This window comes from Notamacropus eugenii, chromosome 4, assembly GCF_028372415.1.
Source record: "Notamacropus eugenii isolate mMacEug1 chromosome 4, mMacEug1.pri_v2, whole genome shotgun sequence".
Classification (NCBI taxonomy): Eukaryota; Metazoa; Chordata; class Mammalia; order Diprotodontia; family Macropodidae; genus Notamacropus; species Notamacropus eugenii.
In genome coordinates this window covers 358,696,156-358,720,804 of record NC_092875.1, presented here as the reverse complement: position 1 = coordinate 358,720,804, position 24,649 = coordinate 358,696,156, and the positions used below count along the sequence as shown (strand labels likewise).

Here is a 24,649-nt window from a genome sequence, read left to right as displayed (position 1 = left end):
TGTGTGTGCATGTCATCCAATATATAAGTGCAATTATTAGGTCAGATCCTTCTGGTATGTGACCTAAAATATGCAACATTACTGGAGAGCATTCTGGGAACAAATAGAACACTGAAGGGACTGAGATCATGCCACATGAGTTATCTGAAGGAACTTATGATGTTTATCTTAGAGAAGAAAAGATCTAGGGGTAGGGGAGTCACTTGATAGTTGTCTCTAAGTGTATGAAATATTGTCCTGTGGAAAATGACTCAATCTCTTTGCTCCTAGAAGGCAGAATGAGGATCAGTCCACGGAAATGACAAAGAGGAAAACTGAGGATTGATAAAAGTAACAGAAAGTCCTGATAATTAGAGCTATCCAAAAGTGAACTGGCTGCTATGGGAGATAGCTGGGTTCTCTCTTCACTAGAAGTATTTAAGCAGAGGCTTACTGGCTACTTGCTGGGTGGATTCTTGTTAAAGCCTAATGTGGACTAGGTAGCCTCTGAGGCCCTTTGCAGTACTAATATTCTTTGTCAGCCCGATTAAATATTTTTGCAGTCATGTTTGTTTTGAGGGTGGGTCAAAAGAAGATATGAATCAATGCTTTGCCTGAAGCATAAAAACTCTTTTAATGTCAGCATGTCAATTTGATTGAGTTTTCACAGTGTAGCATTCTCATCTGCTAATCTTGGTATCCTTTCCTATCCCTCTGCCACCTCTCCCCAAGCTCCTTGTCAAAACCAAACGATGAGGATCCCTCTGTAGATTATATGAATGATAATTATCCTTTGTAGAACTAAGAAGAGGACTCATCTTATGAATCACAAAACAAACTGAGATGCAACATTTCTGATTACCCAGATCATGGGCACCAGTGAAAGCTGACTTTCAAGCTATATGTAGTTTTCTAGACCAAAGCCTCTGGATTGACACTCCCTGAATGAGATCCCTACATTTTCTGATAGTTAACCTTGTTTTTTGTTTGTTTATGTGTTTTAAGTTGATATGTAGTGAAAGGAAAATGAAAAGCATTTGAGGTCAAATTTGTGAAAATGAAATTTTTAATTTTACACTCCACGAAATTATATTGGATTTAACTTTCATGATTTGTCTTTCTCTAGTCATATTTTTCTGTATGCCATTTTAAAAGCATGCTCTCTTTGGTATATTATCTTCCTTCAATATCAGTAAATTGTAAAACACTTTATCTATCAACTGTTATTTAGTTTTTTCCTAAATATCAGGGTTAAGAGATAAGATATTTATATGACATTATTTTGAGTATTTCATTTTTATTTTTAAGAAAAATGAAGACTGTTTTTTAAAAAATAAAGCCAATCTATAGATAAGTATCTCTATGTAAAATATTTACTAATATGTAGACTATTTATCATATTTAAATGAAACTCTAGCATCATTACTTTCATATAGCAGGTGTTAATATTTATTGAATGAATTAACTCTAGTATGAAACAGTTGGTGATACTGCACAGATACATAATTACACTAAAACAAATGGACAAAAAATAAAGCTAATCTTAGAAAAGAGAATGAAAAATGGAAGGGAAAAAAACTGGATACCCAAGAGTTGCCATAGTATGATATGTGTCTGCTGGCTTGTACAACGGAAAATCCAATTAATAATTAAATGGCAAAAGGCCACAATCTTTAGTCTGTGGTTTTTCATAATTTTAACCTAATCTTCTTCCTTCTTTTTAAATATCACAGATATTAAAATTTTCCTTTCATGTCAATCATGATCCAAGATAGGAGCTTGCTCTCTGTGTGATGATCTCCACTCTAACCCCATCTTTGCTTCTCTTCTCTGAGATGTCAGTTCAGGAAAATCACTGAAATGAAAGCAAAGAAGGAAAGAATATAGAAAGAAAAAAATGGTCAATTATTTCAGAGACTAGATTAATAAATGTCATTCTCCATAAAATAAAAAATAAAAAACCAAGGTGAATCAGGAAATGGATGGCCTTTTCAAGTCACATGAATCAGTTCCCCAGAATTCATCATTTTCACCAAGTAAATAACATTTTCCCCTTAATCATTCTGGTTACTATTGTCATTATTCATATTGAGGGTACCTCAAATTTTACTTTTTAAAGAGAGGAAAATTAATATTCATACCCTGAGGCGCTATGGTATAAACTAAGAGGGAGTAATGAGTACCTAGATTGGAGTCTTGACACTATTTGCTAATTGTGTGATCTTGGACAAATTGTTTTACCCATCTTTCCTCAGTTTTCTCATCTTAAAAAGGTAAAGTTTGGATGAGATGACCTCTAAGGTCCCCTACATCTCTAAAGGTACCTCTATATTTTAAAATATAATGTTCCCCCTCAATAGACTAGTATTTTCAGAAAGAAAATTAAATCTACTGCAGAAAGAACTCCTTACAATTCACTCTTTTCCTAATTTGCTCCCTTCAAAGGATGGATCTGTGTTCCTATATACACACACATACATACATACATATAGAAACATGTTTAGCATATCTGGAAAATACAGAGTTAAATGTTGATGTCTCTTATCAGAGGGAGCCACTGATGCTTCCCACTTCACAACTTAACTCCCTGGTATTAAATCAGGTGCTTAGGCAGTCCATTCCTTCTTCAGGAGACCATGAATATACCCTTTAATTCACCAAGTACTTTTTTATAGTAAATGACTTAGGCCCTGGGGAGAATGCAGTCCTATTACCGAACAAAGACCTTAAAAGAAGAAATTTTTTTTAAAGTATGAAATTTCTGACTTTTGCAAGTTGAGAAGAAAACTTCAGTGAGTATTAATACTACCTCAGGGCTTTCTATCCAGTCTCCAATCACCCTTGCAGCTGCTTACATAGTTCTACACACACACCTCCTGGGATACTGAATCAGACAGACCATTAAAGTATTCCAGGCTGATATCTACACACTAGGAACAGATGTGTAATACTTCCAGCTTTACGGTGTGACAGGAGTAAATGCCTGTTCTAGTGGCTTTCTGACTGTGGGGCATGTGAGCAAACCTGAAGGGAATTGTGGGAATGGATTCACTGACTTTTCACTGAAGTGCCAAACACAGAAACATAAGAAGCGTGCTCTCTATTAATGCACTCTTATCTATCGGACCACATATTTTTGTTGATCGCCCTCTGAGCTCAAGACACTTCTCAGCAGTGCATTCTCTTAGGGACAGAGATGGGACATAGTTGAGAGAGGCATTGCCTTAGTAACTGAAATCTCCTTTCCAATCTTTTAAATGAATCTACAGTGACTCTATGTTGGTAACAGCCTACATTTACATAATGTTTTATGGTTTGTAAAATGCTTTCACACATAATATCACATTTGATCCTCACAACCACCTCTGGGGTAGGTATTACAAGTTTTACTTACCCATTTTACAACTGGGAAAATTGAGGTGTACAGAACTTAGCTCTAAAGAGTGGCAGAACTAGGATTTGAACTTCTGGTTTTAAGACTAATGCTCTTTCCATTATAGAATTTAGATGCTAAGTCATATAAGGAGTTCCATTTAGTAGGTCTGATTGTAATTTGTTTTTATTGTTTAGTCATTTCATTCATGTCTGACTCTTCATGACCCTATCTGAGGTTTTCTTGGCACAGATACTGGAGTGGTTTGACATTTTCTTCTCTACCTTATTTTACAGATAAATGAAACTGAGGCAAATAGGGTGAAGTGACTTGCCCAGGGTCACACAGCTAGTATGTGTATGAGGTCAGATTTGAACTCCGGTCTTTCTGACTCCAGGCCTGTCACTTCTTCCATTTTATCACCTAGCTGCCCCATAATTGTAATACAGAGTCTCGAAGAGAAGAACCCTAGATCCAATCAGTCTGATTGGAATCAACCCAATTCAATAAACATCAGGTATCTACTATGTAGAAGACACTGTGCTAGGCTGTAGAAAACACTGTGCTAGGCTGTAAAAAAAACAAAGGAAAAAGCAATCAGTTCTTGCCCTCAAGAAGTTTACATTTTATTCAGGGAAGGTGTTCACAAAATGTAAACAGATAAGTACAAACACTATAATTTGAGGAGGGAGTGACTGTGGGTGATGATGGGGATAAGGAAAAGTCTCCCACAAAAGGTGGAAAAAGAGCTGAGACTTGAAGAAGATATAGAAATGAGCAAGGTATATATTTTACGCATGGGGGATACTCTGGGTAAAGGTATAGGGGTGGGAAATTGACTGTTGAGTTTGGCTAATTGCAAGTAGGCTAGGTGGGCTGGAAGATAAGAGTTTGTGAAAAGGAGTATTGTGATTTCCACAGAGTAGAAAAAGGCAGAACCAAGCCAGAGCACTACAGGTTTAAATGCCTAGCAGAGAAATGTATATTTTATCTTAGAGGTAATAGCAGAAGACTGAAGTTTCTTGAGCAAGGGAGTAACTTGGTCAGATTTGTGCTTCTGAAAACTTATTCTAGATATTTATTATATGGAAGAAAAGAGGCAAAGTGGTGCTGTGTCTAGGAAGCTCTCTCAGGGGCAGGAAGAACTGTGTTCAAGTCTTGCTTCTGACCAATGGTGGTTTTGTGAGTTATGGTTAAGTCAAATTACCTGTCAATGTCCTAGATAACTCTTTAACAATACAAATTTCAGATAAAGTTTTGATTTGTTAGTAGAGAATTTCTTTATCCAGGATTTCTCTGTACCAATGGAATCACTGATCTACTTCCCATAGCTAAGGTAATGTTAAAAGAATACAGGAAACAGGGAGGAATCTAATATTTTAAGGATGTTTAGGGAAGTGATACCTAATAGTGGGTAGAACTGGGCTTGGAGTCAGGAACACCTGAGCTCAAATCTAGGTACTCTAAGTAACTTTCTGACTTTAAGTTACAGAGAAGGGATGGACCTCCATTGGTAGAGGGAATTTCTTCACCCAGGAATACCCTCTATCAATAAAATCACAGGCCCATTCCCTATCCCCACATGGAGAATAATTTGGAGCAAGGAGAAACTAGAGGCTGGAAGTGCAATTTGGAGACTTAATAATGGAGGTTAGTGTTAGGACCTGAGACAGAACAGAGCAAAGTATTAGAGATGTAGTGAAGAGGATCAGTTATGTTCCTCATGTCTCTCCTGTTTCCTTCTGACGTTTAAGTTGCCATCTATACTCATTTTTTATACAAAGTTTTCCTTCTCTTGGTACCTCCAAGAGAGGCTAATATGGTAAAAAGCAGGCTGGTGTTTTTAGAAACAGCCTTTAGGTCTGGAGGTGGAAAAGCTACTAGTTAAAAGCTATGCTACTTTGGGGAAGTTATCTTAGATCTCTGAGCCTCAGTTTCTACAAAACAGGAAAAGGCATGCTGTTTTACATAGCTCACAGGGTTACTGTGAGAATCAAATGAGATACAAGTGTAGCCTAGATGAAAAAAAGGTGCCTGAAATCTCTTCAGTGTCTTTGGCCAAGTAACTGTCCATCAATGACTTTGGCAGACAAAACGAGAAAGTAGGTAGAAGTGAGACACTTGAAGTAAAGTAAAAGTGTAAAAAAAAGTATAGTAAAAATAAAAACTCCTTTAAATAAGAGGCATAATCCCATAGTAGGGGAGTTATAGAGTATGTCACAACACCTTTTGAAAATTAAAAAACAAATACTGATTGGGGTCTGATTAAGATGTTTAGGATTGATTTCATAAAGCTTTCCCAGTATTTGTTGTTTTCTGGAGATAAAGAAATACAATGTCACTAATATAATTTCTGTACTTCCAATGGGAATCTGTTAGACCAATGTATAAGTCATAGATGTAAAGCTGTAATAGACCTCAAAGGCCATCCAATACAACTTTCTCATTTTCCAGTAGAGAAAACTGAGGCTGTTCCCCTGTTAACTCCAGGGGGAAGTTAATTCCCAAGAGGACTTTGTGATTTTAAACTGGCTGTAATTCAAATCTGGAATGCACTCCCTCCTCATTTTAGCCCCTTAGAATTCTTAGTTCCTATCAGTACCACCTTTTACATAAAGCCTTTCTGGATCTTTGAAGCTGCTAGCTATATTAGGGAACCTGCAACTTCGAGGCCACACGTGGCCTTCTAGGTCCCTGGGTGTGACCTTTTAACGGAGTCCAAGTTTTACAGAACAAATCCTTCTTTTCCTCCAAGATCCATTATCTCTTATATACTTTGTATCAATCTTAGAATATGTTGTCTCCTGTAAGAATACCGTAAGGTCCTTCAGGACAGGGACTTTTACTTTTTGTATCCTTGGCACCTAACACACGGTGACTGGCACATAGGAGGCACTCAATAATTGGTTGGTGATTGATAGACTGAACAAAGTCAAATAAATAGTGTCACACACGGACTGAAATTTGTAGGCCTTGGATTTAAACTTGCTTTCAGGAAGCCACTGCTACTCTCTTAATGGTGATTTCTCATTATAAAGAATCACTGATACATAGCATTATGGGCTCTAAAAGTTGTGTTTTGGAGGTGGGCCCTAGTCACACTCCTGGTGGCTATATATGTTTTCATCAAAACTAAAAAGTGTGGTTTCCCTCTGACTGCAGTATTAAAATCTTTATTACCCAATTTGCCTTCTTCCTCAGCTTCCTCCTTTCCAGCACATGCATGTGGCATGTGCACACACACACACATGCACACACACACACACACACACACACCTTTCCCCAAAGAATAGCAGTAAAAGCTCTTATCAGAGCCATATCTAGGGTGGGGCAATGGCAATTTAATTTGGCAGGTAATCCACCAAGCTTAGTTCCTGTTGAGCAAGAACAAATACTTGATAGCTGTGTGACCCTGGGCAAGTCACTTAACCCTGTGGGCTTTACTTTCTCATCAGTAAAATGATCTGGAGAAGAAAATGGCAAACCATTTCAGTATCTTTTCGATGAAAACACCAAATGGGGTCATGAAGAGCTGAACATGACTGAAACAATTCAATCAGAACAATAATTGATTTAAAATAGGAAATTAGCAAACAGATTAGGGTGAGCGCCTCTCCCCTTGCTCCCTTTCCCACCCAGTGAGGCTCCTACATAAACCATTTAGAGAGATTCCCAATCCTAAAACCATTACTTTGGAGCTGGGAACTTGGAGGTCATTCTTCCCATCTTCTCCATTTTTAAAAATGAGGAAACTGAAACTGAGAAAGGTTAAAAGACTTGCCCAATGTTGCCCAGAGTCCGAGTTTGAACTGAGAACTGAGGCTTTGTTCCAACACCAGCATGCTTCTCTTGCTGTGTGCTACCTCCCATGGCTCAGAGCACAGGTGGCAAACCTTTGACCTTGAGGCCACAAATGGTCTTCTGGGTCCCCAATTGCAGCCCTTTGACAGAATCTAAACTTCTCAGTGAAATTCACATAGAAATGAACATAAAAAATGTTCTGTGAAATTTGGATTCAGTCAAAAGGCCCCACTTGAGGACCTAGAAGGCCACATATGGCCTTGAGGCCTCAGGCTCCCTTGGCTCAGGGTAGACAATGGCAACATTTGTAAAATCTGCCAATACCCTGTTACCACTAAACTACTGGCAAACTTTGTTGATGTTTCTTTATGTGACTATCCATATCCAAATGGAATGGGTTCCAAAGGTACACTCATGAGCTGCATAAATAAATACATTATGTATATAAATGAACTATATATATATTTATGATATGGCATCATGTAGACTTTTTTTTTACAGTTCTGAAATTATGACAACCACCTGTAGGAAGAAACTGATATAAAAGTTGAAAGGGCTCAAGAAAGCTATTGAAATGACAACATTGGTTTATAAAGATACATTTTATACTGGAAGTTTGGCTGAGGATATGTGACAACTTTAAATGTAGATAAATGGGCTATTTACCTAAAAAAGACAAAGCCCTTATATCAGAATATTTGTTAGGGAAGAATGAAAGAACTTTTCACTACAAATATATTATCAATTGATATCTTTCTAGTCAAAGTGAAAAAAAAACAAAACCTATCACTCCCCTACCCATATGCCCACACACAGTCACAGCAGAAAAGGGATGGGATACAATTTCAAGAGGTTTTTTTTTTCTATACAGTTTTACCCTCAGTTATCTGTTTATGGTATTTCAAAAAATATTCCCCCCCCCACTCAAGGAAATCTTCAAAGAGTAAGTGTATTAAGAAATGGTTTCATAAGCATTTGGTTATTGATTTCTACCCTTTGGAATTAGATATATGTGCAGAGACTAGCTACTTGAGCTAGTTCAGGGATCCACACTTCGAAGAGTGGAAGCCTAACTCCAAGACCTGCCCAAGTTAGCACCTCTTAATGCGTCTATAACTTTCATAGAATGCATGAGATTTGCAATTAGACAGAAAGAAGCAACACACTGCAAATCGGACGGCACTAGAAGCACCCACATGTTCCAGCTACAGTGTAACATGCCCTGATCCCTTACCAGTTCCCCCTTCCCCGCCGCCCCCTGCACAGTAACTGTTACTGTACCTGGAGTGGATGTCTGCAGGTTTCGCTGCCCGTAGGGGCCCGAGTGCCACGTCTTAGTGCCTGGCCCTGACTTTCCCGGGACCTTTATAGAGAACTCCCCTAAAAATAGCCAGAGAGAGACACGTCGATAGAGAAGGGGAGGGAAGAAAGGGGAAAAGAAGGCGGGGTAGGGAAATGGGAGCGAAACAGTTTTTACGTGGCAGAGGAGGGGAGAAAAAATTCAGCCTAACTCATATATGGGGGGAGGGCGAGAAGCCTAGGAGACTTGAGACTTGTTTGCCTCCGGGCCAACTGGGGAATGGTCGTGTTGGGGGCGGGGTCGGCTTGGCCAGGTCGGGGAGGGGGGGCAGTGACTCGGGGAGCCTCCCCCCGCAGGGTCTCTCCGGGAGGTGGGGTGTTTGGAGCTGGCCCAAGCTCTCAGGTTTCACTCATTGAGGGAGGAGGCGGGACGCTGGGGTAGAAGGGGGAGGTGTAGGGGGAGGCGGCGGCGGCGGCGGCGGCGATGCCCAGTCGCCCCTGCGCAGCTCCAGCGGCAGGGGGTGGAGGCAGCGGCGGCCGGCGGCGGCGGGGGAAGGGGGCGGAGAGGTTTGGGTAGCTGCTCACAGCTGGACTCAGTGGAGAGAGTCCTGGAGTGGGAGTGTGTGAGTGCGAGCGCGAGGGGGACCCCTGTCCGCGGCTCCGCTGCCCGACTCCCGGGCTCCGCTGCCCGGCTCCGCTGCCCGGCTCCCCGGCTCCGCTTCCCCGCGCGCGCTCGCTCCCGGCTCTCGAACCGAGCTGCTGCCGCTGCGGCTGCGGCTGCCGCCGGCCGGCTGGGGAGCCGCGCGGGGCGCGGGCTGCTGCGGCTGCGGCTGCGAGACCAGGGCAGCAGGAGGAGGAGGACGCTCGCTCGTTCGCTCGCCCGGGCTCGCTGCCGCTGCTCCGGCTGCCGCTTTCCTTCCCTCCGGCCTCTCCCAGGGCCGGTGCTGTCTCCTGCGGACTGTCCAACAGTTGGAGATCCCTGGCTGTCTTCTACCTGCTGCTCGCCCACGGAACTGGATTTATCACCCAACTTTCCCATCTCACCCCGGCCAAGCCGGCACTTGGCGCGAGCTTCGTCCCCTCTACACACTCAGCTCCTGGTCCCAAGACGCTGCCCCCCGCGCCCCCAGCCCCCCAGTGGGGGGGTTCGTGTTTTGGAGGGGCGGGTGGGGGGAGGGAAGGGGACTTAGGCGGGGGTCCCTGTATTTGACCTCCTTTTGAGGGAACCTGAGAGGACTGCGGAGCGTCTCCGGGCACCCAAGTGCTCGATGACCTGGGCAAGAAGCCGGCACAGCACCTGGTGAGAGCCCTTTCTTTCCTCCTCCTCCTCTCCTTGTCCCTGTTCCCGCAGCACCGCTGCCGGGCTTGAGGGGTGGGGGGAGCAGCTCAGTGATCGCTTTTGCTTAGTTCTTGGACAGGACGGGAGGATTAATGGGATTCTGGTTATCCGGGTCATCACTGGCGCTTCTAGAGGTGCAGAGATTTCTTGGCTGTGGTGGACCAACAGTTCCACCACTCAACTGGTTGTAACTTAGTTTACATTCTAGACTTCAGAGTGCCTGTGTCATGTATTCAAAGGAGAGTGTGAGGTGTGTGTATGGCAGCGAATGCAGTGGTAGTGGGAAAGGAGAGATCCGATAAGAGAGGCTTTTGGGGGAGCAGTGCGAATCAACACTGACTTTTTGCAAGCTTCGCCTTAAAAGGAGCGTGGGCTAAAGGAGACAGGCAGAAGGGACAAGGAGATGCTTTAAATCCTCTGAGTCTCATGATTTCCTTAGTCTCTTCTGGGAACAACTTTTCTTGGTCTGTTTGAAGGAGACTGCTGGAGAATGTGAAAAACGTATTTGGTCGGGGGTCCTGGGATTGCAGAAAGACTGGAATTCTCCCAAAAGGGGAGGCACAAGGAAGAAGGTATTCCTGATGCTGAAAAGAGGCAGAGATGAAGTGTTGAGAGTTCACACTACTACAGAATGATGATGGTGGTGATGATGATGATGATAGACGTTTCTTATTAAAAACAATAAAAAGGTCCCTTGTGCAAGACGTGCGGATAGGGGAGAAGCTTTTTTGCTTTCTGGGATTACTAGGCTCTGGGACTAGCTTTGCAGTGTCCAAAGATCTCTCATTCACTGCATTCTACACCCCTGCTCCCCAGCACTCTCTGCTAACCCAGTTTCAAAAGGAATCTTGAATCTGTTATCTTCTAATAGGATTGGAGAACGACTTTGAAGGGGGAAAAGGAGTCTCTAAATGGGATTTTTAAGTCTTCTTACTTGGAGAGACTAGTACTCTAATTCGTTTTGTGTACTGGAGTCCCAGGAGTCTGATAGGATTTGGCGGGAAAGCGTTATCCGATCCTTTCCAAGACTGCTCTAGCCATTTGTTTTACCTGGATGGCTGGGCTGCTGATGGAGTTGGGAATTGAACTTTTCATTGCTTGCTAGGCCTCAGAATTTCCGGCAGGGGGCGCTGAGAGCGAGCGCTCTGGCTTCAGAGAGACCGCTGTAGGCGCATTTGGTTGAGACATCAATAAGCAAGCACTTTGAGGGTCACTGTCGGAAAGGGACAGAGGGCAAATCCTGCAACTGTTTCATATTAAGGAAAGACTTCCATGTTGATAGGAGAGAGCTGTCAGAGCCTGCATGTGGAAGGGAAAAGGATGGTGACTTGGAAAATACTTTCAGATTTTGGTTTGAGCTTGATGCATAAAGTCACAGACAATTCCTGTGTGGGTAGAGTTTGTTGTTTTGTGTTTGCTCAGGAATAAATTGAAATTTCATCGGTAAAATGTTATAGTTAAGGTTTTAAGATGAATGCCCAGGAGAGAGTTGAAAATTAATCAGCTGGTGCTTCTTGTGTGGTGTATGTATATTTAATGTTTACGCCCTTACAGATGACATTTAGAAGTTGGGAATAGTTGTATTATTGGTTAGGTTTGGCCACAGCAGTCCTGTTATTGATTATTTTTAGTGGAAGATTTAAAAATATGCAGTTGACATTAATTTTAGGGTATTGATGGAATTGCTAAAGTATATAAGGTTTGAAACACATTTTTCATAGAAAAACATTGCCTTGGACCTAGCATAATGCTCAGTTGTTCTTAAAGAAGCCCTTCTGAGCAAACAGTATATAATTTCAATGAAGAAAAGATATCAAAGCAAGTTGATAGCAGCCTTTTAAGTTTGTGGACAAATGGGGCATTGTTTTGGGCAATCAGATGATTCTCATTGACAGAAACATTTAACAAATCATTTTATTAAAGTACAGCTGGAATGCTTCTTTAAATACACAGGGCTGCAAAAGGCTCAAAAACAAACTCTTTAAAATGTACTTAGTTCAGTTATGATCACATATATTCTTTTCTCCATCTTTGGTTATTTTCCCAAGGGGTAGACAAGATTGCTCAAAGTTTTTAAAGATTTTTGAGGCATTTCTTATCCTTTTAAAAAAAATTAAAGAACTAGTCAGATATCTTAACTACATCTGGTCAACCTAGTCTTATTTAAAAAAAAAATGTTTGTGATGGAATAGTAGCTCATCCTGAACAATTTTGTCATAAGACTCTACAAGTGTGTATGTCTGCATATGGACTTTATGTATATACCTTTAAATGCATTTATGTTTTAATTGTTAGCCTTAAGAAAACAAATGGAAGTTGTGATGATAATAATCTTTTTTTATGACTTTTACTAAAGAGGACCTTCTCACTTAGTTGTTTTAATGGTGAACAGCTGCAAGACCCCTGCTGAGAAAAAAGCTTTTACACTCTTGGGTGGTAAAGCTTGTCTTTGTCCAGAGAGGGGATTTTGAAATGTTGAGAAGTGCATTAGGATAAACGCTTGTTATAGTTCAGCTGCATTTTCCCTTTGAGACTGTTTCTTCACATTGGCATGTATTAACCCCAAGAGTCAAGTACCATAAGGTATGAAGCCTCTTCCCAGTAGGTGTTTGTTAAGAGATGGACAAGAGGCGTAATGTCAAAGATGTGATGGAACCATTGTCACAGACTAATTTGCAGACTAGTACAAGAGTGCCAGACAACTGCCTTTTGACTGAACGTATTTATGCATAAGACAGTTCATTAACTTGTATTTATTTATTTATTTTTGTTCTTCTTGTTTATCTTATTAGGTCATTGGAATTAAGCTTTGTCTATTATTGGACATGCCCTAAAGTACAGAAAACAAAACTCTGGGACCTAAGAGTTAAAAGATTTAAAAACATCACAATATAAAACAGTAGAAAGCAATCAACCACAGTTAAACTATTAAAAACCTAATGTAAGGAATTGCACTGGATCACCAGTTTTAAAAGTGTTGGTAATATGTAATGAATTAGATTGAAAGAATACCTCACAGTTAAGATTGTAGTACTTTATAAATGATAATTTGCATATAGCCCTACTATATTCTTCTTGAGCCCCCTAACTACTGTGATTCTAAAATTACATTATCATCTTTTTGTATTGGAAGTAAAAAAGTTGCCATAGTTGCTTATATACATTGGTAGAAGACTTTTATAATTATGACACAGATGTCTCAAGGAAGTTTTTATTTTTGGTGCTAAATAACTATAGAATACAAATTAACTTTCTATTCATCTGTTGAGTTAGACAGTTTTTTTTTTCTAATTTGGGAGCTGAACTTGTCTCTGTCTATAAAGGAAATTATAAAAGAATAAATTCACTTATAAACTTGGCTGAACTTTATTTGCCATATTTAACAAATATTTTCCATAATCAAATGTTTTCTACACATTTTCTTTACACCATATACTTACTTTTGTTGATTCATTTGCTAATTGAAAAACTATTTTGTCTGTTGAACTGCAGAAATGACCTGCAAAAGGTAGATGGCAATCTGATATTTCTTATTCTTTCGAAACTGAAGTAATCATGTAGCCCAAATAATCTAGGAGAGGAAGATCTTAAAGGGAAACAGTTGTTTTTTTTTTTAATTGAGCCAAACAAACATTTATTAACAATTTGCATTTTACCAGACAGTGGCTACACACTGGGAAATCAAAGAAACACAAAAACACTCCATTTGCCCTCAAGGAGCTCATGCTCTATTGGGGAAATGTAAATAGCTAGTTATATATGAGATATATATACAGGGCTGTTGAAGTAGACACTTTGATACATTTCACTTATTGACTTTTGTGTCATAAATTTGTCAAGTACTGATTAATTCTCGAAGCTACAGTATTTGACTAAGGGTAAAATGTCTAAAGTGAATTAGAATACCAACAGAAAAATCTGAAATCTCTTAAGATTTCTACATGCTAAAAAATTACACAAGACTTTCTGGTTTGGAAATTAAGTATATTTTCAAATTCTGGAGTCAAAGTAAAGATAAAAACCTTTTGCTTTAATTCAGTATATTGATACTTTCATTAACAATTCATCTTTGCCATTTAAAGGGTATCAGGCCAAATAATTTTCAACTTTCACTCTTCAATAAATTAGGAAGTGCAGAAATTTCAAAGACAAGTTATGCCTCAAATGTAATATAGCATTTGAAAGAAATGGCATTGAAACTGTAAACTGGAAATTCCCCAGACTGCTGCTTATAAAAATAAAAATAAAAAATGAAAACTAAGCTATATTCAATACGGTGTTAGTAGTCAAACCTCAACAGTGAAGGAGCCAGGTAGCTTTAGGTGGTACAGTAGGTAGTGTACTAGGCTTGGAGTAGATCTGAGTTCAGGTCCTGCCTCAGATACAAGCTGTGTTAGCATTGACCAGTCACTTTTTCTCAGCCTCAGTTTCCTCATCAGTACAATGAGCATAATAATATCCACTCACAAGATTATTTGAGGGTCAAATGAGGTGTCATATATAAAGTGCTTAAAATGCTGTCATGCTGCTGCTGCTGCTGCTGCTGCATGTGTTTAACACTAAATACCAGGCACTGTGTTATATTCTAGGAATACAAAGAAAGGCAAGGTCATAATCTTTGTTCCTCAAGGAATTCATATCATAATAGGAGAGAGAACATGTAAATAACTGTGAAGAGGCAAAATATCCAGGGTGTAAATAAGTTATTGAAGAGGAAATGCACTAGAGAAGGGAAAGGAAGAGAAGAGAAGGGAGAGAGGAGGGAGAGAGAACTGAGAAAGGCCTCTTGCAGAAAGAAGTATTTGAAGGAAACCACAGGAGGTCAAAATGAGGAGAAAGAATATTCAAGGTTTGAGGGAAGAGCTAGTAAAAAGGCCCAGATTAGGGAGATGAAGTGTTGTTTTTGAGAAGCAGCATGCATGTAGGACAGTGTTGCCAGATTGTAGAGCACAGTATAAGAAGGAAGAGAGTACAGTATAAGAAGACTGAAAAAAAATAGGAAGGGCATTGGTTTAAGTGCCAAATGGAGCATTTTATATTTGATCCTGGAAGTAATAGGAACCACTGAGATTTGTTGAAAAGATCAATGACATGGTCAGACCTGCATTTTAGGAAAGTCATTTTGGCAGTTGAGTGGTGGATGAGTGGAGTATGGGAGGTACTTGAGGAAGAGGTACCAAGTAGAAGGCTATTGCGTTAATTCAAGTATGAAGTGATAAAGGTGTGTACCAGGGCAATGACAGTGTCAGAGGAGAGAAGGGGATACAGAAGAAAGATTTTGCAAAGGGAGAAATGATAAACTTTATAACAGACTGAATATATTGGATGGGTACAAGTGAAGAGTCAAGGTTGACAATGAGGTTGCAAATATCCTAGGAGAATGTGGTGCCCTTAACAGGTAAAAGGAAAAGTTGGGAAGAGGGAAGAGTTGGGGGTGAAAAATAATGAATTCTATAGATAGTAAAGTCAGAAGAGAAGATAAGGGTAATTTCTTATACCTCATCTTTTAGAATTTATTATTTATTGTTCACTGTAGCACTTTAGATAGGCATAAGAATAGTTCCAGGTTTTAAAAAATTTTTCCCATGTTGCTCACAGTTGGCACATATATTGGTTGGTTTAGCATAAGGAACGATATAAACATAAGCCATGTTAGCATAAATATTTTATATTACATAAAATATAAATAATAAACCATATGTATGCATCAGTATATGCTTTTTAAACAAGTTTTTTAAACAAAATCTAACACTCATTTCTACTAAACTCTAGAAATCATAGAAATAAAGGAACCATTCTTTAATATAATAAATAGTATTCATCCAAATCCAAGTGCAAAAATTAAATGTAGTAGAGAAAAGTTAGAGACTTTTCTGTTAAGATCAGGGCTAAACCAAACGCTATTTAACTTAGTGCTAGAATGCTGATTGTAACAGTGAGACAGGAAAAAGAAAAGGAGCAAATAAGAACAGGTAAAGAGAAAACAAAATTATTCCTTTTTGCAAATGATATAATGTATTTAGAGACTGTAGAGAGTTAATTAAATCAAAATAACTACTTCAGTAAAGTTGAAGCATATAAGGTAAAGCCCCATGAATCAACATTCCATTATGTAATCAACCAAACCCAGTGAGGAGAGATAGAAAAAGAAATTACATTCAAAATACCTTCAGAAATCATAAAATACTTGGAAATATATCTTCCAAGATTATCCAAAGACACATATGAGTCTAATTATAAAATACTCTGAAGAAATTACAACAGATCCATATAAGTGGAGAAACATTGCTCATGGATAGGTTAAGTCAACATAATAAATTTGAAGAAAAAAACTACCTAATTTATTTAGTGCTGTAGCAAACTCCCAAGAGAATATTTTACAGACCAAGAAAAACATAGCAAAATTCATATGGAAAAACAAAAGGTCAAGAATTTCAAGTGTAATAATAGAGAAAATGTAAGAAGGCAGGGTGAGTTGTTCCAAATGGATACAAACTTAGATACAAAAAGTCTCATTATAAACAAATTGGAGAAGCAAGGAAGACATTATGTTTTGCATCTATTCATAAAAGAAGAATTTGTTACTAAAGTAGCATCACCACAAGATAAAACAACTAATTTTGATTATATAAAATCGAAAAGTTTTTGTACAAACAAACCAATGTAGCAGAAATTAGAAGGGAAACATAATGGGGAAAATTTCTTTTTAAATGTTTCTCTGGTAAAAGTCTCATTTTCAAAGTGTATACAGAAATAATTCAAGTGTATATGAATAAGAGCCATTCCCCTATAGTTAAATGATATGAATAGATACTTTTAAAAGGAACAAATTCAAACTATTAACAACCCTATGAAAAAATGCTCTAAATCACTAATTAAATAAGTGCAAATTACAGCAACTTTTACCTAACAAAGAAGAAAAACAGAGGAAAATGATGAATGTTGCAGACTGTAGGAAAACAGATACAGTAGTGCTTTGTTGGTAGAGCTGTGAATTTGTCCAGCCATTCTAAACCACACTTTGTTACTATGCCTAGAAAACTATCAAACTCTGTGTACATACAACACTGACCCAGTTGTGTCACTGCAAAAGAATGTATATGAAACATACCACCTACTTCCTGACAGAAAAGTGATGAATGTAAAATGCAGAAAGAGAAAGATTTTAAGACATGGATAATAAGGTAGGGAGGGAGAGGGAGAGAGAGAAGAAAAGGGAGAGGGAAAGAATATATGGTCTTTTGGGGAGCAAGTCCTTCCATTATATATCATTATGCACCTCCAGAAACAGGGTCATCACTTCCCCCTCTACCCTTTCCCAACAGGAGGATTGGCAGCTGACCATCTGTGCATGCTCTGAGTAGTCCTCTATTATACTGGCAAGGAGAAAACATCTCATAGAATGGCATGGAGGTTGGAAATAGCATATAGAATTAAGAAAACTCATTTCAGCTAATAGGCTAAAATATAGAGTACATGAAAGAAAGGATATGAAATGTTTGGAAAGGTATTGGAGAAATAACACCATATTTATTTAGATATCGAATTAATTAAGTTCCTGACACAGAGCATGAATGATGCTTATTCGATATTTGTATACCTCAAAGGAAGTGAATTAACTTGTAATATTCAGAGGCCAAATTCACCAAATGTTTACCAAAATTGTGCATGTTAGCCAGTTTGAATAAAAAGAGAAAGGGTTGGTAAATATGAGTGGAAGAAAGTGTATTAAGCAACTTCTTGATAAAAAAAAATGTTGTTTAGTTCTGTCAGACTCTGTGACTCTATCTGGGGTTTTCTTGGCAACAGTATTGAAATACTTTTGCCATTTCCTTTTCTGGCTCATTTTACAAATGAGGAAACTGAGGCAAACAGGATTAAGTGGCTTTTCTGTGGTCACACAGCTAGTAAGTGTCTAAGGCTGGATCTTAACTCGTCTTCTAGCCCAGTACTCTATGCATTGCACCACCTACTTGCTCCTAAAATAATATGCCTCCAAATAATGCTTTAAGTCAGAAAGTGCTGTATATAAGAAAATTTTGGTTCCTATAACCTAGATGTACATTAAGATTTTGGTTCTGAACCCTGGACACATAGTATAAGTCTCTATTATGTAATTGTGTATTTGTAACAAACTATAAAGAAATAGTTGATAATCTACTGTTCTGTTTCATCACTTATTTCCAGTTTAAAATTGTAGTTATTTCTTCATTTCCCAAATCCACTTTGTTTTTTGCTATTTCACACAGTTATTTTCCTAATATTTTTTTAAGTCAAATAGTAGAAAGAATTAGAACAGAGACTAAGAAATCAGACTAAAACCAAGCAAGACAGGGAAATTTATATTAAGGAATCTCATAACCAATCAGGCTCATGAGTCATGACAAGCTTCAGCAATTTCTCTAACAGGATCAAGATTTAGATCTGTTGTAAAAATTTAATGATTATAAAGCCAAGAACATTGTTTATGACTCGTGACATAAAGCACGATAATTGTTCCAGAGGCTAAAGTTTACTTGTCCAGCAGATATTTTAATTAAGCTGATGTTCATGCTGGTGTTAAATGTAAGTATAAGCCAATATAATAGATTTGCTTGTACTATATATGTGATTTAAATCACCATGTACTTTCTTGATGTCGACCTGCCTGCACACAACTGAATATTATAATTACCAGAAAGTCTTTGGGTCAATAAATGTTTTTAAATTCTTTTTAAATCTTAGAAATTGTTTTGTGCAAAGATTAATTTGATTTTTCTGTCCATTAGTGTCTAGCATTTTTATGGGAACTTCCAAATTTATAAACTCTTGACTTACGCATACAAATGACTGTCTAGTTGACACAGTGCTGCTGGATTTCTTTTCTACAAGATGATAACATAGAAGTTCTCTCCTTTCTGGATGACCAGAAACACAACTCATTTCCCATAAATATATTGCATAAATTACAATTAAGTTTCCAGGCTAAGCAACATAATTATCTGTAGTTCATTAAATAGCTCAAGTTCTATTGAGCTTAGTAGGATTGATGTCAACTATCACAGAAACCTATGAGTAAATATACAATTCAAGTTCTAATTAATCAACTTATAGTAAATTTTTAGGAAAGAATCTATACTGTAAATAGAGGACTTAGTAAATAAATTGAGCTTCTAGGAGAACTATAAATATTAAAATAGATTTTAATAAATCCTTTTAAAATTAATGAATGATCTAAGAAATGGAAGCTAACATAATGATATTGGATTAAAGATTTTTGAATTTATTTGGGACTGGAGCTTGTTTATTAAAAAATAATATAGAAACAAAGCAACCAATATCTTATCCAAGAAAATGGCAGCCTCTCCCAATGAAACTGTCTCTCTCAAAAAACCCCAAACACTCAAAATGAAAAGTGGAGCATAATACGAGGGTAGTGTGCATAACATATGCTCAGTGGTCCTAGTGTACTTTGCATTTTTACTTACTCTTTGTAGTGATTTCAATTTATTAGAGAGGAGGATTATTTTTTTCTGCAGTGAGACTAATAAACGCTGTTAATCAATTGGATTTATAGCCTAAAGAAGCTAATACATAATCTCTAGAGTTAGTGTAAATTAAGCCTTCAGAGGTATGAAGATGGATCCTATTCTGTTTCCTGGACATTATATACTGCCTTTTCATTATTTCTATAAAGTCTATTGCCAAGACCAATAGATACCAAGGTGATTCATATATCTATATTAGTTAAGCCTCTGCCTCCATATAAACTGTGTCAGCCCCTGATCTGGAGTTCAAGCAAAGCTTTCTTTACAGGGTGCGAAACAACCAAGTTGATTAAATAAATGCAAACAACCAGTTCATCTTTTGGTATTTTGTAGACTGCCAAGACCCTCTTTGGCTGGATTTCCTTCATTTTTTGACTACTTTTTCTAATCTTGTATACACACCCTAAGAAAAGAAGTTGTTAAAAGACTGAAAATAGTCATTACAGGAATTTTGGCTTAGACTTTCCCCATAGATGATTTATCTTCTGGATGTATTTCATTTTTTCCCCTTTCCTTGCTAAACTACTAGAAAGAATTGCCTGTGCTCACTCATTCTACTCCCTTGGCATTCACTGACATTGTATCTCCACCACTGTACTGAGTCTGTCTTATGAGATACTGGTGATCTCTTAACTTTTATGTCTAGCCATCTTTTCTCAGTCTTGATATTGAACTCTCTGTAGTTGTTTACCATTGTTGACGGTTTCCTTCTGTTTACTCTCTTCTCTCTGGTATGCTGTTTCTCTACTCTCTCTTGATTCTACCCCTAACTGTCTGACTGATCTTTCTCAGTGACCTTTGCTAGATCATCATTCATCTCCTGTACCCCTTGCGTGAGTGTTTCCCAAGCCTCTCTCCTGGGCCTTATTCTCCTTCTGTCTCTCATCATGGGTCTCATGGGATCTATTCAGTTCTGTATACACCATTCTCTTGCTTCTGCTCATCTAGTCTTTTATTATTTTGTGCAAGGCTATCCATGTTTTTTTCTAAGATCATCAGGCTCATCCTTTCCTATAGCATAGTATTCCATCACAATCATATATCACAATTTGTTCTGCCATACCACAATTCATGAGAATCCTTGCAATTTCCAGTTCTTTGCCACCACAAAGAGAACTGCTATGTATTTTGAAACATATAGATTCTTTTCCTTATCATCTTGGGAAACAGACCTAGTAGTGGTATTGCAAGGTCAAAGGGTATAGGCAGTTTAATAACTTTTTGGGCATAATCCTAGATTGTTCTCCAAAATGATTGGATCAGTTCACAGTTCCACCAGTGTCTCTTCTAGATTTGCAGTGTCTGCTGGACACCATACCTTGAATGTCCTGTTTGCATCTTATACAAATATACTCCCCTTTACACCTTCTCTTCTTCTAAACTTCTCCAGTTTTGTGAAGGGCCTATCATCCTTCTGGTAACCCTTATTTGTGACCTTGTAGTCCTTGACTCCTTTCCCTTATCTCTCATTGATTTCCTTCTTTTTTTCTTTCCCCATTATTGTCTGTCATTGCTATCTTTACAACATCTTAAACATTTTCTCTTTTTTGCCTTCCTCATACAGCCATCACCTTAGTTCAGGCCCTTGTCACCTCTCACATGCTCTATCCGAAGAGCTTCTTAACTGGCCTTTCCTCTTCTGCTCTCCAATCCATCTTCCATACAGCTGACAAAATAATCTTCCTAAAAAACATATCTGTAACTTCCCTGCTCTAAAACCTTCAATAGGTCACAGCTGCCTCTAGGATAAAGAAAACTATGCTTAGTATTTACTTAAAGCTCTTTACAATCTAGCACCAACTTCCTAGGTACCTACCTACCTTCCACCTTACCTACCTACCTACCTGCTCTTTTTCATGTAATGTATTTTCCAGCCAAATTGAATTACTAGTTATTTTCTTCTTGCCTTTGTACATGTTATCCCCCATGCCCTTCTCATTTCCACTTCTCAGGATATTTATGTATCTTTAAGGCTTAGCTTCTGTGTTGTCTCTTCTTGAAATTATTCTCTATTTGTTAGTACTTTCTCTTTTTTCCACATTATTTAGTATCTATCTTATCTGTTTCCAGTCTATATCCCTTACTTGACTAGTACGTAAACCCACTGAATGCAGGGACTATTTTGATTTGTCCCAGTATCCCTAGTACAAAACCTTGTCCATAGTAAGGTCTTTTAAAAATAATGATATTTTTGTATGTATACCATATATTTTCCAATTTATTGGAGAGAGAGAGACAGAGAGAGAGAGAGAGAGAGAGAGAGAGAGAGAGAGAGAGAGAGAGAGAGAGAGAGAGAGAGCATAGCAGAGGGAGGGAGAATATGTGTCTGTGTATGCATTTTTTCCCCCAGGAGTCATTTAATCAGGTTTCACACCACCACTACCCTCCCCATCCTGATATTAGTAACTTCTGATTACTACAAGTAATCTGCAAGTTTAAAATAGTTCTTTGGTAGAGAGACATGGATACATTACATGACACTATATTACAGCCTTCCTGCTTCAGTATTGTCTTGTTGGCAGAAATGACTATCTTCTGCTTTCCTCTGTTATTTGTTGTTGCTTCCATCTGCTTAATAGTATTAAAATCATCTACTCTGTGTGCTCTGCCAAGGGGACTTCCTAAATTCTCCCTTGGGCACCTTAGTTTCCTCATACCAATTGGCTTCCACATGGTGACTTTATGTGGGAATTTGTATTTTGGCAACTTTAGTATATGCTCCAGATATATCTAGTACTGGTTTTGAGCCCTGGCAGAGACTAATTGTTGGTTGGTGTTTTTCTGCATTATTGCATTGGTAATAAAATACTTTTATCCAGTCCTAAATGTCTGCAAGCATTTGCTTTGAATGATGCCTAATTTTTTTAGCTTTTGCAGCCATATGCAAGAGCTGAGTCTATGAAACAAGTTCAATGTTCTTAAAATTTTTTCTGACATGGTTGTATTATAGCCTTGCCAAAAAAAGATCGTTTTCACCAGCTCACTCTCTACCTCTGTTTCTTACTTCCTCTCTAAACTATAGACAGAGACAGGGACTAAAATAAATAAAAATACATTTTTTACTAACCCACAATAAATCATTATCCATTTTTGGTGAGTGACTAGCCATTTGAAAGGTTAGTTTAACATTCCCTTATGCTGTTTAGGCAGAAATGCTGTAGATTATATACCTATCCTTGATTTCTACCTCTGTTTTCAGTTTGCTAATAGGTTAGCTTCCAGGATAGCTTAGATAGGTTCATCTTTTTCTGTTTCCAATAAATTATAACTGCTTGGCTTTCAAGGATGTCTAAATAGGGATCTTTTGTGGTCTACTATTGGGAGACATAAAGAGGTTTGCTGGTATTGTGATGTGGGAAGCATTTTAAGACAAATATTTATCATTATTATTTTTTGAAAGAAAGGAACTAGAAGGTTCATTTTTACTCTTTGTTGGCTCTTTCTTGTATTAGTAGTTTATTGGTAGTTGTGGGTTTTAATTAATTAAGATGTACAGTGTTAAAGACCCAGGATTTTGAGTCAAAGGCCCTAGGTTCAAATCCTGATTATGCTGTTTATTACTTTGGGGAACTGAGACAAATCACTTAATGCTTCTGGTCCTCAATTTCCTCTTTTATAAAATTAGAGAGTTGGACTAGATGACCTTTAAGCTGTCTTTCAGATCTAAATTTTTGATTTTGTATCCTAATGAAAAGTAAAAATGGCTCTGGGAAAGGGATAGATGAGACCTGATTTATGCCACAAGATATGTTTTTCTAAGTAGATATTTAGTTGGCACAGTGGATAGAATGCTAGCCCTGGAGTCAGAAAGACTCATCTTCTGGAGTTCAAGTATCACCTCAGATTCTTACTAATGTGTGACCCTGGACAAGTCACTTAACTCTGTTTACCTTCAGTTTTCTCATCTGTAGTGAGTTGGAGAAGGAACTGGCAAACTGCTCCAGTATCTTTGCCAAGAAAACTCTAAATGGGGTTATAAAGAGTCTGACATGACTGAACATAAACAAATGTTTTTCTAAAAGAAAAAAGGGATATTATTTTTGATAATTTCACTTGATTTTAAGAGTTCCTTCCCTTTTCTGCACAGCATTCAAATGTTGACATGAAATATTGACTAATGATAGTTTATGAAATTTATAGACCTCTTACCACTACTGAACTAAGCTGAACAAGGGAGAAGGATATTAAATGTTTACCTAAATTTGAGGATAGTGAATGAAATTCATTCCATCTTCTAATATTAGCTAGCCTTATCAATTAATTTTTCCCAATAAGATCATACTGGAAGTGTTTTTGGACAGTACTGATGAAAGAAAATCCTTTTAAATTTATCCTAGAAGAAACCAAGTATTAAAATTTGACATTTTAGATGTATAAATGTGGAAGAAAAAATCCATATTGGAAGGGAAACTAATATATAGCCATTAAATTACCTGCATAAAGTGAGGTGACCAGACATTTCTATGATAGACAAAGATAGTGTTGTCCTTTCTGTTTCTCCAGATAATGTGTTTCTATAATATCCTTTATTAACAATTTTCATTTTCTACACTATTGTCTCTTCCTTTCTTTTTTTATATTTATTTTCTTAAAAATTTATTTATTTATTTTAAATTTTCAACATTCATTTCCACAAAATTTTGAGTTCCAAATTTTCTCCCCATCTCTCCCCTCCCCCCACCCCAAAACGCCAAGCATTCTAATTACTCCTACCACCAATCTGCTCTCCCTTCTAATATCCCTCCCTTCCCTTATCCTCATCTTCTCTTTTGTCCTGTAGGGCAAGATAAATTTCTGTACCCCATTACCTGTATTTCTTATTTCCCTGTTGTATGCAAGAACAATACTCAACAGTTGTTCGTAAAATTTTGAGTTCCAACTTCTCCTCCTTCTTTCCTCCCCACCTATCCCCATTGGGAAGGCAAGCAATTCAATATAGGCTATGTATGTGTAGTTTTGCCAATGACTTCCATAATAGTCATGTTGTGTAAGACTAACTCTATTTCCTTCCATCCTATCCTGCCCCCCATTTCTTCTCTTCTCTCTTTTGACCTTGTACCTCTCCAAGAGTGTTGACTTCTAATTGCTCCCTCCTTCCATTGCCCTCCCTTCCATCATTCCCCCTTACCCTGCTTATCCCCTTCTCCCCCACTTTCCTGTATTGTAAGATAGGTTTTCATACCAAAATGAGTGTGCATTTTATTCCTTGCTTGATCCAAATGTGATGAGAGTAAGCTTCATGTTTTCCCTCTCACCTCCCCACTTTTCCCCTCCATTGAAAAGTCTTTTTCTTGCCTCTTTTATGAGAGATAATTTGCCCCATTCCATTTC

General features: G+C 38.0%; 1 protein-coding gene and 1 non-coding gene across 4 annotated transcripts in view; one reads left to right on the top strand and one right to left on the bottom strand.

Moving 5' to 3' along the window:
• Positions 1 to 1,944: 1,944 nt before the first annotated feature.
• On the bottom strand, positions 1,945 to 2,013 carry LOC140502926 (small nucleolar RNA SNORD123). The gene has a single exon (XR_011966646.1). It is a non-coding gene; the product is annotated as a small nucleolar RNA SNORD123 (small nucleolar RNA).
• Positions 2,014 to 9,662: 7,649 nt separating this feature from the next.
• The window catches only part of SEMA5A (semaphorin 5A), a 660,701-nt gene continuing 645,714 nt past the window's right edge, over positions 9,663 to 24,649 (top strand). For all 3 annotated transcript variants that reach the window (XM_072605411.1, XM_072605412.1, XM_072605414.1), the window contains exon 1: positions 9,663 to 9,752. The gene's annotated coding sequence lies outside the window, so the exon portion shown is untranslated. The remainder of the gene's footprint in view (positions 9,753 to 24,649) is intronic.